This window comes from Protopterus annectens, chromosome 6.part0, assembly GCF_019279795.1.
Source record: "Protopterus annectens isolate FY-2018-M chromosome 6.part0, PAN1.0, whole genome shotgun sequence".
In the NCBI taxonomy this organism is placed as follows: Eukaryota; Metazoa; Chordata; order Ceratodontiformes; family Protopteridae; genus Protopterus; species Protopterus annectens.
In genome coordinates this window covers 1,525,103,652-1,525,121,259 of record NC_056737.1, presented here as the reverse complement: position 1 = coordinate 1,525,121,259, position 17,608 = coordinate 1,525,103,652, and positions in this window count along the sequence as shown.

Genomic DNA, 17,608 nt, shown 5'->3' with positions numbered 1-17,608 from the left:
AATAACAATATTCGATTGGCCAGCTGATCCACCTCTCCACACCCATCTGCCCATGATACCTGGCCACATCACATGTGTGTGCCAACCTGGGGCCTCCTCATGTATTGTTACAGTAATACCATCAGATGGAACCACCCAGGGGATGTTACCCCCCCCCCCTCAGGGCACACACCAACATGTTCCTGTCCCCTGAGCTCAGGTCTAGGGTCTGTTCCATACTGGGCTCCACATACACATGAGGGATGTGCTACATCTGTCATAGGCACCCAGTACACATTTACACAGCCAAAATGCTCCTCCTGCTCAGCCTTCAGACCAGGCACCTTCAGGATGTGGACTGCTGTTGTGAGTGGCAGTTGGTGGAAGGCTTGTTCCCATTGTGCTCATATTGGGGACCATGGGCTGTCCACATCACAGACCACACACACCATCCACAGTGTTTACCCACCAAATGTGTCACATACCACCCCTGTAGACTGTCCTCTATATCTACCAATCCTGACCACCTCCACATGTGTACCTGCCATACTTCCCCATATTCCCATTGCATACTTCACAGACAGGGACAATGTGGTGCCAAGAAGGGACTAACATGTGACATACCCATCCATGGTGCACATGCTGCCAGCTGTAGATATCTGTGTGTATTGCTATGTGTGCTGTTGCCTCACACACAGCACACATCACTGTGGTAGTGATATAGGGACATGTCTTTACATATATATATGTTTGTGTGTGTGTTTGTAAATAAGCAGACATGTGCATATAGGTATATATCTATATGTGTGTAGATATATGTGATGTCATATATATGTACGCATATATATGTCTACACATGGGTATATGTATATTTCTGGACATATATGCTGATATACATATATATCCTTATATATTATATATGTGACATATGTACACATATGCATACCTATATGTGGGGTACATTCAGACATCAGCTCCACAATCTCACAACACCTTCCTGCACAGCTGCAGTTGTTCTGCCTTGCTACAACACAGACAGTTACCGCATATGGACACGGGCTGACATTAGTGGTTATATGTGGGACCTGATTGCAGGTAACCCTATTACACACCTATGGCATTCTGGTATGCTACATTACAGATTCACTTGTGTAGCCTGCCAGTGGTGGGCCATGGCTCTCACATGTCCATCATAATGGCATTACTTCCTCCACCAGCTATTGGCCACATAATATACATACTTCCCATTACACAACACACAGTATGAGGCTTACATCTTGTCTGTCATTGCTGACCTGCACCATTAACATCTATGGCCCACTACCCACAGGGATAGACACTATTGTCCATAGCAGTGGTTCAGTTGAACATCATCACAACAGCAATTGATGGCACATATAACTCATTCCACATCATCTATCCCATTATGATGGACCAGGTACTACATTCTAATACATGTGCATATACTTCACATACCTGTTGTGGGAATGATGTCTTTATGACTGGCAGCTGGCTAAATACATGCGTCTTCAGCTGTTAGTGTAATGACCTTTATTTATTTTTTTCTCTCTCTCTCTCTCTCTCTCTCTCTCTCTTTCTCTCATTGTGAGTAGAGTTGTGTAATGCTTTGTATAGTACTGGTGTTGCAGGGTGTGTGTGTGTGTGTACATACTAGTTTACCTTGGAATGCAGTCTGTATGCATAGCTCTCAACTGTGGGCCTATCCTCTTGGTGGCCAGTGGTGTGCCTATCATGTTCTGTCTGTCCACCACACAGGACCTGTGTCAGATATTTCACTGGCAGTGTGTGTGTTGAGTGCTATCAGTAAATGGCTGCATCCATTTATGTTTCTAACATCAATTCTCTAACTAAGGGTATGTTTCAGACAATGATGTAACATCAGTGACTTGCTTAGTGTATGGCAACAGTTTTCCACATATGGGCCTGTGTTCCAGCCTTTGTCCTCCACCAACATACCAAGCTTTGCACATATGACATGCTGTCAGGGGTTGTTCTGTAGTGGGCTGTGAGTATATCACACTGCCATTGCTGCCATCCATCCACTGCTGTTGCATCCACCACACATACGGTGGGGCTGGGGCCATATACGTGTGGGCTTCACCTACACAATACATGTGGGCCCTTATGCACTCCAGAGGATGCACCATAAATGACCTAGGCTATTACAAAATGTGGAGGTATCAGGGGTGAGCTGCCTTAAGGTATCTGGATGTACAGTACCGTATACTTGACCTATATTTACATTACTTACATGTTGTGTCTTTCGGCTTTTCAAGGTTAGGAGTCGCCACAGCGGAACTCCGGTCCGTTAATGACTGGTAGTTGATTTTTACATGCCAGGTTACCAGCCCTGACGCACAACCTTCAACAAAGGTACGCCTATTCATGCATGTCTCCATGCAGAAGACGCTCTAGGTGAGAATCAAACCAGACAGCGTCTTACTGTGAGGCGACAATGCTACCGCAGCACCACCACCGCGGGTATATTTACATTACTTACATAAATTGGCTTAATGCAGGCCTACTGCCTACTGCCATACCAGACTGTTCTGTTTGTCAGTGTGCTTGTGGTGGTGTCAGGTATGCCTTGTTATGTAACAGTTACATCCCATTTGGTCAACTGAAGCCTTTACCACCTAGTGATTTTGTACAGAGTGTAGATAGAGGCTGCTGAACTATACACCTGCATTAATTACTTTTGATTGTTTGGTATCCTGTGGCCCTGTCTGTCTTTACTATTGTACAATCTGAAGGGCTTGGCCTGGACAGCAACAGTTGTGAACCTTTCCAGACTACTGTATTAGTATAACTGTTTCACAGTTGCATTACTCTGTTTATATGGATGTCAGTGTCTGAACAGCTATATGACATGGCATATAGAACTGTAATAGTACACAAATAAAGATTTTCCATTTCTGCAAACCTGTGTGTGGTGTTTTTTCCTATGACCTCTCTGTGAGTATATGTGGCAGACGTTTGTCATTTGTATGGGTGGCCCATACAGTGTCCAGTTGTTAAGCTGGTAACTGTAGGCACAGAGGCTATTCCATATTGTGTGCGCCTTCTACATATGTATCTTACTGTACATATCTCTGCGTGTGTATGTGTAGTCACATGTATATCTGTATATATATATATATATATATATATATATATATATATATATATATATATATATATATATATATATTTGTATCTGCATATATGTGACTGTGTATATGTATCCTGGAGATGTTGATGGCTTCCACATTTTACATTTCCTATGGGAGCCAGACTGTACTGCATGATATGCAACTCTTTGCTAATAGGACATCTAAATATCCGAAGTGTTAATGACAAAGTAACCCAACTTTATGCCCTTCTAGATGCCCATAGCTTTGACATCCTCTGTCTAACAGAAACATGGTTAAAGCCAAAGACCAAAGACAATGAAATCATTCCCCAAGGATACAATATACCAAGACTAGACCAAATAAAAAGTAAGGGTGGTGGAGTCGCAGTCTTATTCAAAGAAGGACTTCCAATCTCCACCTTACCATTTCACCCACCACAAGATAGTAAAGCTGAAGTACTTGTCACTAAATTTCAAATAAACCATAACAAATCTTTATATATTATCTGCATCTACCTTCCACCTGGTAATAATATTAGCACCATAGAAAACATCCTAAGCTGGGTGTCCTCTACATACCCCCAAGAAACTATTATACTTGGTGATTTTAATACTGATTGGAAAACTGTCAAAGCTGATAATCCCTCCTCCCATATCAACCTTCATGGTTTCAGTCAAACCATCATAACCTCTACCAGAATCAACAAACCAAATAAAAAAGAGAGCATCCTAGACTGGATTCTTATAAATAGACAAAAACAAACTTACAACACAGGAACTCTACCAGATGATGTTAGTGATCATACTTTAACCTATATCCTTAGGCATAAAAATGATATCTCTAATCCCCCATCTATAGAAACATACACTTAATAAAACTTCAACCCAACATTATTCCAAAATGAACTAAGTGCTTGTAACTGGAACCCTCTAAAAACTCTACCACTTCAAGAAGTTGTTGACTATCTAAACTCCAATTTCTTATCTATCCTTGATAGGCATGCACCCAAAAGGACCATTAGAATGAAAGCCAAACCAGCCCCCTGGCTTACTAATGAAACTAAACAAAAGATCTTACTTAGAAATAAAATCTGGGCAAAGTGGAGAGCTAACAAAAATATTTCTGATCAACAACTTTTTAAGCAACTGAGAAATACTACAAAAAAGGCAATACTCACAGACAAAAAGAACTACTACTGTAAAATACAGCAACATCACCAAAATAACCCCCAGAAGTTTTGGTCTATTGTATATAAACTCCTTTCCCCAGGGCACTCCCATACACCTATCCCGCTTCAGGCAGACCCAAACACCCCCCACCAAACAGCCAATGGCTTCAACTCTTTCTTTACAGAAACCATACAAACACTAGCTAGCCAACTTATTCCAGACAGCTCATACCTTGCCATGTCCATACCTAGTACTCTACCAGTATTCTCTATTCAACCAATATCTACCACTTTCATCTACAAACTCGTCCAAAAACTTAGGCCTTGTACCCCTTCTGCTGACCAGTTACCTTCTGAATACCTCCAAAAAGCAGCCAAAGTAATTTCCTATCCTATATCCATCCTCTTAAACAGAACCATTAAGGAAGGTTACATTCCAAACATCTGGAAAATCTCCAATATCATTCCCCTTCACAAAGGTGGCAACTCAAATGACTACTCAAACTATCGACCAATAGCACTCTTATCACCCTTAGCAAAAATAATGGAAAAATGCATTCATCATCAACTTTTAAACCATTTAACACAAAATAAAATAATAGCTAAATGTCAGCATGGTTTTAGGCCATCTCATAGTACCACAACCGCTCTGTTATCCTTTACAGATGTTATAAACAGAAATCGTAATAACAACAGCCTCTCATCTGCACTCTTTATTGACATCTCCAAAGCTTTCGACATGGTTAACCATGCACTTCTGATCAACATTCTTGAATCCTTCTCTCTTGACTCTTTAGCTATTAAATGGTTCAGGTCCTACCTAACCAATAGACAACAAGCAGTTCTCTGGGCAAATAATATATCATCCCTTCTACATGTTACACTGGGAGTCCCTCAGGACTCCATTCTAGGCCCACTTCTTTTTTCTCTTTTTATTAACGACCTGCATGTAGCAATCCCACAGGCCACCTACATTCAATATGCAGATGAATCAACATTAATTTGCTCAGCAACCTCACCATCTGCACTACATTCCCTGACTCAGAATGTATTTAACACAGTAGAAACATGGTTCACAAAATGTTGTCTCCTTCTTAATGCAAAAAAAACCAAGCTCCTTCTCTTTACACCCTCTAATAAGTCTACCCCAATTGATTTCTCTGTCATTTCTAATAATAGCACAATCATACACCCTGACTCTACAACTAAACTGTTAGGAATTACTATTGATAACAACCTTACATTTGATAGTTACATAAATAATACCATTAAAAATGTCAACAGGAAAATTGGCTCCTTATATCGAATCAAAACTTTCTTAACTCCAACAGCTAAAACCAAAATTGCTCATTCGCATTTAATTTCTACTCTTCTTTATGCCTCTCCCATATACACCAACCTAAAAAAGAATAACCTTGTCAAACTACAGCATGCCTATAACAGCATCGCCAGATTTGCCACTGGTAACCCCTTTCAAACTCACCACTGTCTAAATCTAAAGCAGCTGGGCTGGCTTGAACTTCAAAAACCATCTGAAAATCTCCCAACTAACCATGACTCACAAGATATTTTATCAACCTAATAACACTGCTATACTATCCAATCTCATAATTCCTTATAAAAACCTAAACTCACTGCGCTCCTCTAACAAGCTTCTAGCTAGTATAACCAAAACTAATAACTTGGCTGGAGATTCCCTGTTTTCTAACACAGTGGGAAAAAACTGGAACCTCCTTCCAAATGAACTAACAACACTTTCTTCTTTGCCTCTCTTTAAACGAAGACTTAAAACATACTTTAAAACTCACTGGTTATGTCCATGTTGTAAACCTAACTAACCTTTCCCTCTACTAAGATTACTTCTACACCCTACCAATTTTTCACACATATTTCTTTAATTTCTATGATGAAGAACTAAACTGCTGACCACAATGAAGCAATTTCGTAGATTCATCTTGCTTATTGTTAGTACAACCTAGTAAATAATAACACTGTCACTTTCTTGTGTAATAGAATTCATCTCACCATTCTTAATGATTTCTATACTAGTGCAAATATCTTTTTTGATCACTTTTTTTTTTTTTTCATCATTTTTATTGATTTTTGTATACTTATTTGAACTACTTTCATTTACGATGTTTCAAACTATGTTTACCAACCTTGTTGCTGTATTTTAAGTAATGATCTAACTATTAATGTTGGAGCTTTTCTCCCCAGGCCTCACTGAAAATGGAAATATATCCAGCTAGACTAGCCCGGTCAACAAATGTAAATTAAATAAATAAATAGATAAAATGCATGTTGCCAATACCAGCTTGACATCATAGAGATGGGATGTAGTACTGTTAACATCTTGTGCCCATGTCATGTCAGGTCCTGGTTATGGTTCATAGGTTCATAGGTTCATAGGTTCATAGGTTCATAGGTTCATACTAGGCTATCTGCCCAAGGGCATTTATAAGCCTAGCCCATAGTTATGTGACTTTCGCCACCCCTTTAGTTTGAAGAAAACTATGCCTATTATTTTGCTGTGCCTCTGTCAAGCAGTGACACTGAAGTAATCCCTGGGGTATATCTGCGATCTCCCATCCATTGGTCAAGATACCTCTTGAACAAGGCCAGCGAGGTGCTCTGCCTCACATGTACCAGGATTTTGTTCCACAGCATAGGGAGTCTCTGAGTGATGAATCTGTCCCTCCAGCATGTTCTATTAATAACTGTGTCAAGGTTTAAGTCTCCCGCCCTTGTGGTTCTGAGGGATCTAGATTTTTTGAGGTGAAGCATATTCATCAAATCTGGGTTTGACATGGCCTTATATGTCAGGCGCAGGTCACCTCTGAGCAAGCGGTATGCGAATGAATAGAGCTGGAGTTCTTTCAGTCGGGCAGCATAACACATATTTTTGAGACCCCTTATCCTTTTGATGAGGAACTTTTGGGGCCTTTCCAGCTGCTGCAGGTGTCAGGTCAGATACATTCCGAATGGGGCATTGTACTCAATCATAGGTCTAATGAGTGATGAGTTCAGGGGGATGATGACCTCCCTTGATCTAGATGTGAATCCCTTCATGATCAGGTGGGCAATGTAGAAGGTTTTCCTCACTACTTTGGCAACATGAGTGTCAAACGAAAGGTTACTGTCAACCTGGGTCCCCAGATCCCTGATGACTTCTTCTGTGCTCAGTGGATTGCCACCTATATGGTAGCTAGGGGTAACCTTGTTTTTCCCGAAGGGTATGACTATGCATTTCTTGGCGTTTAACTTTAGGCCATGGCTCTGGCACCAGTTATCCGTTTCTGTGAGGCCCTTCTGAAGGATCTCTGTGTCAGATGTGTTTTCGACTATGGCGCCCAGTTTGCAGTCATCTGCAAACTTTGTTAGCCATAACCCTCCTGTGTTTGCTTGTACTTCAGAAAAGTAGATGCCAAACAAGAGTGGTCCCAGGACTGAGCCCTGTGGGACACCACTTGTGACAGGCTTTGAGTCTGACATGGCGCCAGCAACTCTGACCCTGTGGGTTCTGTCACTTGGCCAGTTTGCAACCCATCTTGTGATGTATGGGTTAACATTCAAGCTGATGAGTTTTTTGATGATACCTGAGTGGGGTATTGTGTCGAAGGCCTTTGCCAGGTCGAGGTAGGCTGTATGGACTGCCTTACCCTCATCAATGGCCTTGGTGACTATTTCGAAAAAGTCAACCAAGTTTAAAAGGCATGATCTGCCTTTGACAAAGCCAAACTGGGTTGGATCCAGCGTCTGCAAGTTCCCTATGTCTTTATTTATGAGTTCCATTATGATCCTCTCCATGGCTTTGCAGATAAGGCGTGTCAAGCTAATGGGATGGTAATTTCCAGGGTCGGTGGAGGCACCGCCCTTGTGAAGTGGGACCATAGTTGCCGTGCGCCACTCCTTGGGTACGTATCCTGAGGTGAGGCTAAGATTAAACAGCTGTCCTAACTGCGGGTTTAATTCCTCATTGAGTTCGTGCACACAGCCGGGGACACCATCCGGTCCCATGGATGCTGTGTTTTTTGCCTTGGAGAGAGCAGTTCTCACCTGGGCGTTGGAGATGTTTGGGGGGCTACAATCTTCTGGTATAGATATCTCTCCTTTTGAGGGGGGGGAGAAGTTTGCACTGAACCTGCCAGCCAGTATGTTGGCAATGTGTGTAGGTTCAGTAATCTTTACATCATTTTGAACTAATTCTGAGCATATCTGGGAGTTTCCTCCTAGGTTTCTAACATAGCTAAAGAAGGCCTTATGATTGTCTTTTGAGTCCTTGGTGATTTTTCTCTCAAAATTTGCCTTGGATGATTTTATGAGAGCTCTTAGTTTTTTACTTATAATGATCAAAGGTGTCTTACCTTTCAAGGATTTTGCTCTATCTTGTAGTAGCTTCCTCCTTTTGTTGTAGAGCTTGTTTATGGCTGGGGTACACCAGACTGGACGCTTGCCTTTGGTACAAAGAGTCTTAGTTTTGTTTGGGATTGCCTGATCCATGCAGTCCTGTAGGTGCTGGTAGAAGGCATTTGTAAGTGATTCAGCGGTTTGAGTAATGTTTACCACTGGCTCAGGGGCTTTAAAGGAGACCACACTAGTTTTTAGAAGTGTGAAGTCGGCTTTTGAGAAGTTTGGTCTTTTTTATTTCAGGTGGGGGCGGGATGAGGACCTCCAGCGAGATTAGTTTATGATCTGATCTCACCAGTGAGGGGTATACTTCCAGTGTTGAACATTGTGATCCCATGTTCGTGATGATGAGATCAAGTATGTTTTCTCCTCTTGTGGGGATGGTGACTAGTTGTTCCATGGCATTTGAGTTTATGAACTCCAGGAACCTTTGGGCTAGAGTGTTTGGGCTTGAGTAGTGTTCCCAGTCTATATTAGGGTAGTTGAAGTCACCTAGTATGATGGTGTTTGGAGATACATTTATCCCCTCCAGTGTTTTCAGAAAGGCCATGTGAGGTTCCTGAGTTTGAGAGGGTGGCCTGTAACATGCTACAAATTGCAGAGCAGTCTTGCCTATGGTTAATTGCACCTGGATGGTCTCCGATGCATCGTGCATTGCCACCAACCTTGAGGTGTGTGTGTCCTTTATGAATATGGACACCCCTCCTTTCTTGGTGTTGTCCGGATTTTGGGGCGGACATGATATGAGGTGAAACCTGATAGTGCTGGGGTGCTCTCAGGAGCCTTGAACCAGGTTTCTGTCACAGCACAGACATCGATGTTCTCCATACTGAGAAGGGCCTCGAGTGCGTGCATCTTGAGATTGAGACTTCTGGCATTGAGCTGCATTACCCTTAGTTTTTTCCTTTTTGTGTTCTAGGGTGGTAGGTTTAGAATTTGAGCCTTGCCTAAAAAGGCACTATGGGGTGGCTAGAGCCTTTGCCAATATCCGAAGCCCAGGGGTGACAGGTGCAAACCGTCCTTGGGCAGCGTGGCTTGTCCAGCATGTCATCCCAGGCAGACAGACACTGGATCCCCTTTGAATGACACCAGAATTTAAGCCAATTATTAAAGCTGATCATCTTGTCACTGTATTGTGGCATCATTCTAGGTGAAGGTAGGATACTGCTCAAGGTCAGAGTCATACCTGCCTGGGCTACATAATCAGAGAGCTCCTCAATGTCTCTTTTCATGTAGTCCAAGGAGGTACGTCTCAGGTCGTTGACACCAGCGTGGACAATGATTGAGTTGTACTTGTACCTGCTGTTGAGAGACCTGAGTGCTTGCGTTATGTGGCGGATTCTAGCACCCGACAGACAGCTTACTGTGACCTTCTCCTTACTCAGTCTGGTGAGCGGGACATCAGTGTGCCTGACTATGGAGTCACCAATGACGAGTGTGTCTGGCATTGTGTTTGGCCTTAAGGGCTGTGACTGTTTGACACTCTGACTGTGTGGTCTATGTGTTGCATGTGTTGGGTCCTGAGGTGGTAGTTGTTTGGGTGTCTGCTTTGGTGGCCTCTGCTGTTTTGGTAGATTTTTGATCAGAGCCGCCGAGTATGTCTTTGTGTGATTATGTGTATGATTTGAAGTTGTGATGGTACTATGTGTGACTGGGTATGTAGTGTGTGGTTACCTTCTCCTCCTGTCTGGTCTTGCCAGTCCTATGTTGAGAGAGCTCAGCCTCCAGTTTGGCAATATAGTTGCATCTCTCGCATGTATTTGTGTTTTGTGGGAGAAGGAGAGGATTGTCTGTGTACATGAGGCAATTGTAACATTGCCTCAATATTCCCAGGTTCACCAGTTGAGCAGGAGAGGACACTAGCAACTGATCCCTCGACATGCTAGAAGTAATAGATAAAAAAACTTACAAAAGACTCCGGGGGATGTGGGTTCTAGGCTGGTGGGGTACTATCTATAATAATAGTGCTTTATCAAGGTGCAAGTACTGTAGGAGCAAGTGCTAGGCTTTACAGATAGAGAATAGTCTACTTGGGAATCAAGTAGAGATTAACTTTTTAGTTATAGGATACGCTGGTTAGATCAGCAGTACAGTTCGAGGAAGGTAGTTTAAAGGGAAAAATTGAAGAGTGGAATTTAGGTAGCCCGAATAGTTTAACCTTGTTTATCGCACTTTAGTGTGTAGCCTACAGAAACAATTTGCAACAATTACAGATTTAAAAGTAACAATTTGAGATTTCAAGTGCAATAACAATATATATTCAAAAAAACAATTACAATATATCAGCAAAGCAGGCGAAATAGAGTCGCTAGACAATTAGAAGTGGAAAGCCACAAAATATACTTAAATCAGGTAAAGTCGCTTTTTTAGCTCTCTGAAGCTTGGATTACTCTGCTGGCCACCACGAGGATCTGTGCTGAGTAGGTACAAGCTGGAAAACGCGTGTTTAGCATGTTTTATATCAGGGGGCTGAAAGAAGCTAGGAACTGGCCCAAAACGACCAATAGACTACAAGTTACTGGCTGAAACCTCACAAAACTGGACCAACAGGCAGCTCAATGCTTCCCACTCCCACTGGTAAGCAAGGGAACTTCCTCTTTTCCAAATTAGGCAAAGAATCAGTAACAGGAACTACAAACAAAGTCCAGGGATCAGCAACTCTGAAACTGGACTACTCTAGCTCAGTAAGGTGGGAAAACAAGAGATATTTTATTTTATTTTTTTTTCAGAAAGCAAGGAGAAACAGAACAGTAGACACTATAAATGCTATAAATCGGCTATCGCACTTTAGTGTGTAGCCTACAGAAACAATTTGCAACAATTACAGATTTAAAAGTAACAATTTGAGATTTCAAGTGCAATAACAATATATATGCAGAAAAACAATTTCAATATATCAGCAAAGCAGGCGAAATACAGTCGCTAGGTAATTAGAAGTGGGAAAGCCACAAAAATATACTTAAATCAGGTAAAGTCACTTTTTTAGCTCTCTGAAGCTTGGATTACTCTGCTGGCCACCACGAGGATCTGTGCTGAGTAGGTACAAGCTGGAAAACGCACGTTTAGCGTGTTTTATATCAGGGGGCTGAAAAAAGCTAGGAACTGTCCCAAAACGACCAATGGACTACAAGTTACTGGCTGAAACCTCACAAAACTGGACCAACAGGCAGCTCAATGCTTCCCACTCCTACTGGTAAGCAAGGAACTTCCTCTCTTCCAAATTAGGCAAAGAATCAGTAACAGGAACTACAACAAAAGTCCAGGGATCAGCAACTCTGAAACTGGACTACTCTAGCTCAGTAAGGCGGGAAAACAAGAGATATTTTTTTTTTTTTTTTTTCAGAAAACAAGGAGAAACAGAACAGTAGACACTATAAATGCTATAAATCGGCTATCGCACTTTAGTGTGTAGCCTACAGAAACAATTTGCAACAATTACAGATTTAAAAGTAACAATTTGAGATTTCAAGTGCAATAACAATATATATGCAGAAAAACAATTTCAATATATCAGCAAAGCAGGCGAAATACAGTCGCTAGGTAATTAGAAGTGGGAAAGCCACAAAAAATATACTTAAATCAGGTAAAGTCGCTTTTTTAGCTCTGCAACACTTGATAGTGGCATCTGCAACACTTGATAGTGTATTGCAGGGCGGACATGTTTGGCTGTCGGGGGGTATGCCTATTTGTACAAGACTTATATTGTTTGGGGCCTCTCAACCCCATTAACGGTGCATGTGGACATATTTGTTTTTGTTAATCTACCATTGCTATCTACAGATGTATGGCCATATATACCTATATATCTATATCTATACATATATATAAATATGGGTCTATATGACTTGGTCGACAGTTCATATGATCGACTGTTTATTTGGTCGACAGTTCATTTGATCGACAAGCATTTTAGGTAGGGGGCTTCACCCCCCACACCCCCCAATGTGGGGGGCTGTGCCCCCCACCCCCCTAACTATATATATCAACTCCAGGGTCACACAACATTGGGGAAGGGGGCAAATGCTTGTCCATCAAATGAACTGTCGACCAAATAAACAGTCGATCATATGAACTGTCGACCAAGTCATATAGACCCATAAATATATATATATATATATATATATATATATATATATATATATATATATATATATATATATAAAATACTTGCATATATATAACTATGTCCGTATATACCGACATAGATGTATATCTGCTTACATATATGTAACTTGCGGTTTCTATGTAAACATATAGGTGTAGGCATATATATGTGTCGATGTAGGCATTTGCATGTATATATATTAATATATATATATATATATATATACATATATATATATATATATATATATATATATATATATATATATATATATATCTATGGTTTACTATTGAAATGTCGAATGGCACTACTGTACTATAGTCGAACACGGAGTTCGAAAATAGTAATGTCGACGTCAAAAAAACAATCTAGGAATGGTTTTAACATGGGTCGAGGTAGGTGTTCAGTATTATTCAGAACTACAAACATCTCCCTACCTCGACCCATGTTAAAACACAGTTCTAGATTGTTTTTGTCGTCATTCCTATTTTCGAACTTCCATGTTCGACTTATAGTACAGTCGATGTAGTTCGATTATTTCAATAGTAAACTATATATATATATATATATATATATATATATATATATATATATATTTCTAAAGATATATATATATATATATATATTTTTAAAGATATATATATATATATATATATATATATATATATATATATATATATATATATATATATATATATATATATATATATATTTCTAAATATATATATATATATATATATATATATATATATATATATATATATATATATATATATATATATATATATATATATATATATATATATATATATATATATATATATATATAGACATATACAGATATGTTGTATCTGTTTACATATTAATATATTTACACACACACATACATCTAAATGTTGGTATAGTCTCTGTACTGTTGCATGACTGGGCTGGATGATATGTTTCTGAAAACATCTGATCTTTTTTTATATCTGGCATGGCTTAGTGGTAAATCACTTTCTGTATGTTATGCAGAGTCCTGGGTTTGAGCCTTGCAGAGGCTGTTTTGTTTGTTGCTGGGCAGAACACAGGCCATTGGATACAGAGTGATTAAGGCCCTTTAAAGCAGTTGCAAGTGGGTTTGCTCGTGTTTGCACGGTGGTAAGCACTGCTAACTTCCGGTTACAGTTTTTTTATACTGGGTTAGCTTCTAAATTGCTTAACCAGTGTAGGCATTGCTTACCCCCTTGCAAACAGGCTTAGACCTGCTTATTGCTGCTTAAAAGTGCTTACTCCCACTTATCCCTGTGCTAATTTCTTTGAAAGAAAAGACTAAAGGGTTTTATAGGAAAGTGGCGAAAAAGAGGCACAAAGAGGGAAAGACAGTAGGGAAAATAGCTAGGGATGTGCAGGAAGGTTATAGGGAATGTCCATAGCTGCACATTTCATCTATCGCATCAGTTGTGCATATACACTGAATTTGGAGGTAGATTAGGACACTCAACCCCTTGGGAGAGGGGTGAGGACAACAATAATAACTTGTGATGCCTATTAGACTGGATTACATGTGTCCAGTGGACATGTGTGCAAAATGGACAGCTATGTATGGGGCGTGATTTTTTTGTGGGAACAGATTGTCCTTTTTTTTTTCTTTTTCCAAGTGAGAGTGGGATGTTAGGGAAAGGTAGTAGATATATTTGGGGAGGTAGGTTGGGTAGGTTAACAAACAAGACACACAAGATGCATACATGGGCAGTATATGACACATGTGGGGGGTAAACACCTTGATGGGGAGGGGTGTTGGGATATCAGAAGCCCACAATCCCCCTAGTAGTAACAGTGGGACTGAGGTCCCCACCCATGGGTTGTCACTACTGCACCTTCACAGCCCCGAAAGTGGCTGTGCTGGGGGCTGAGCTGCAGAGCCAGGCTGACTCTCTAATCATGACACGTGGCCTGCAAGCTGGTGTAGAAGATAACCAAACTGCTCATTGATCACTCTACGCACCACGACCCTGACCTGGCAATAGGGGACAGGTGCCTGTCCACGCCCACTCCCCGGGGGGTGAGCCCCATCCTCTGAGGTGGTTCCACCTGAAGGTGGTGCAGAACCAATGGACAGGGAGGTCTGGGGTTGGGCGCCAGACATACTGGTGCCTGGTGCCTCAGCCAGCTGAGGTGGGACAGGTGAGTCCTCTGGGACTGCCCTTCCCAAGCGTGCTATATTGTTTAGATTTCAACATCATATATGGGTTAGTAATAGTCAACACATTCCAGGGTTAGGTATAACAGCATTCATAGATATTTCCATTAACCCAGACACCAGATACGGAACAGTTGCATAGCAAACAAACACATGCATATATGGGACCACAGTGGTAATACAAACAGCATGCAGATACATTGATAGCACCATGCCAACAATGTTGGAATAATTCAATATGGCACATGCATGGGAACCATTAAAATATTTATCAAACAATTGGACATTATCAGAGTCAGTACATACCAGTTGGGGTGGGTATGCTGGTTATTGCTGGAGATTAGGTTGGGGGGGGGGTGTCAATTAACAAGTAGTATATTCCTGTACTCCACATTACTTTCCTAGTCAGTGCTGTTATCTGTACCTTACAAGTCTTACTACACTACCCTATAGACTTATATTGGACAGTGATATAGGTGTCAACATCATTACATGTGAACCAGTTTTACCTGCAATATACACCTCTTACCTGGTATACCTGTGGAGGGAGTGTTTGTTAACACTAACTGTTTGTTCACATACACCCGGATTCCGGGTTGATGGTTAGCACTATGCTATCCAACTCTTTCTGCACAGACTCTGGCCATGTGTTGACCACATGCTGGTGTGCTTGGACAAATCTAGAATATTGCCCTCTTTCACCTTTAGTGACCTGACACACACATATACATGCTTTTCCACACAGTTATGTTATGTAGCACAATGTGAGTGACAGTGACCAGTGATACTTTATTATTCAGAGAAACTGCAACACTCAATCCCCTACAATACCGGGGTGGACAGTACCTGTACAAGTTATATTGGTATGTATTTCTCATCACAGTGTTCGTATCCAATGTACCTGTGGGAGCTATGTTTGTTAGCACTACCTGACTGTTGCCATACAAAGTTCCAGATTACACATTAGTATTATGCACATACATCTCACTCTGTTACTGTATACACTCTGGTCACAGCTTGAGAACATGGGAGTGTAGATAGGACATATTTGAAATATTACTCTTCTAGCAGTTTCAGGGATTGCTACAGTGACAGGTGTGTTCTCATGATGGTTGACAATCACTTGTATTCCCTGTATGCTGGCTACACATCTGGGATCATCCCACAGACTTAGTAGCGGGACAGGCAGGAGATACGGGCACATATACTGGACATTCTGGCCTCGTGTGTACAGTTGTGGGGTATGAACATGTATGCAGTCTAATTCCACTCCCAGGATTCAGATCATGGCTGTTTCTGCTACAACTTAAACATTTGCCATCACAATTGTGTCTGCTAAATTGATATTGCTGTATATCTCCAATATGCTTTCTGTCTTATTAATCCCGTGCTTATGCATTCTGACCTTGTATAACAACACTCTTATACAGATTTCCTAGACAGTTCTATGTTCTAGGACAGTGTGGTTGACAGTGATGTTGTAATATCTCATTATTCAGAGCAACTGCATATCATTCTTGTATTTCTGGGCACAGTGTTGGTATCTGACAGACCTGTGGGAAGAATGTTTATTAGCACTACCTGAATGTTTCCATACACAGTACCAGGTTCCACATTACTGTTATGCACATTCATCTCACTCTGTTACTGTACACACTCTGACCACAGCTTAACAGCTTAACAAGTTGGGGTGTAAATGGGACATGCGTGGCTTCTTAGTCACATAAGGTATTGGGGAGTTGCTAGTGTGCCAGGTTTGTTATCATAGATATGTGTCAAACAGTTATATTTCCTGTTAGCTGCCTATATGTCTGGGATCATCCCACTAATTTCCCAGGGGAACAGGTTGATAGGCAATAGATATGGGCCACTTTAATAGACATTCTGGACATATGTGTACAATTGTGGGGTATGATTCTGTATGCAGACTACTACCACTGGCAGAACTGAACGTGGCTGTGGGTGCTAAAAAACAGTTCACATCTCAGTTGCATGTGCTATTCGGTTTTTGTCTGCATTTTCCCTGTTTTACTGTCTATGTGTCTCTCAGTTGTACTAAATGGCCTCTGGGAATTACACCTGTCATATACAGGCATTGCTACACATTCAGTTTATGGTGCATGGTGTGGGCAACAGTGCTTAATACTACAGTACTATTACATGATTGCAAATTTACATTTCCATATGATACCAGAATATGCACATGCAGTCCAGCAGTTAGACTTATTTTGTCAGGATATTATACTTTTATTGCCATACAAACAATATGAGACTATTCCTGCCATATTCTCTAGTGTATGCAGTACTTGCCTTGAACAATACAGGTTTTATTCTAGCAATTAATTTACTACTACTTTTATTTTTATTTCCTATGACAGTAAAATCATGAGTGTTACTGACCTGCCTCGTGTCGCAAGCACGCCAGGCGGCAGATGTGGGTCTCCTGGTTCACAGCCCACTCAGTTGCAGCTGTGGGGGACATAAGATGAATATTTAGCCATACCTCTCCATGAAATACCTGAGCTGGTACTTATTACACACATACTGGGGTGATACTTACACACATCTGGAAAATCCCCTGATGCTCTAGCCTCTTGGAGCCACTCCTCCAAGAGGTCCCCATTCTGCTGCTT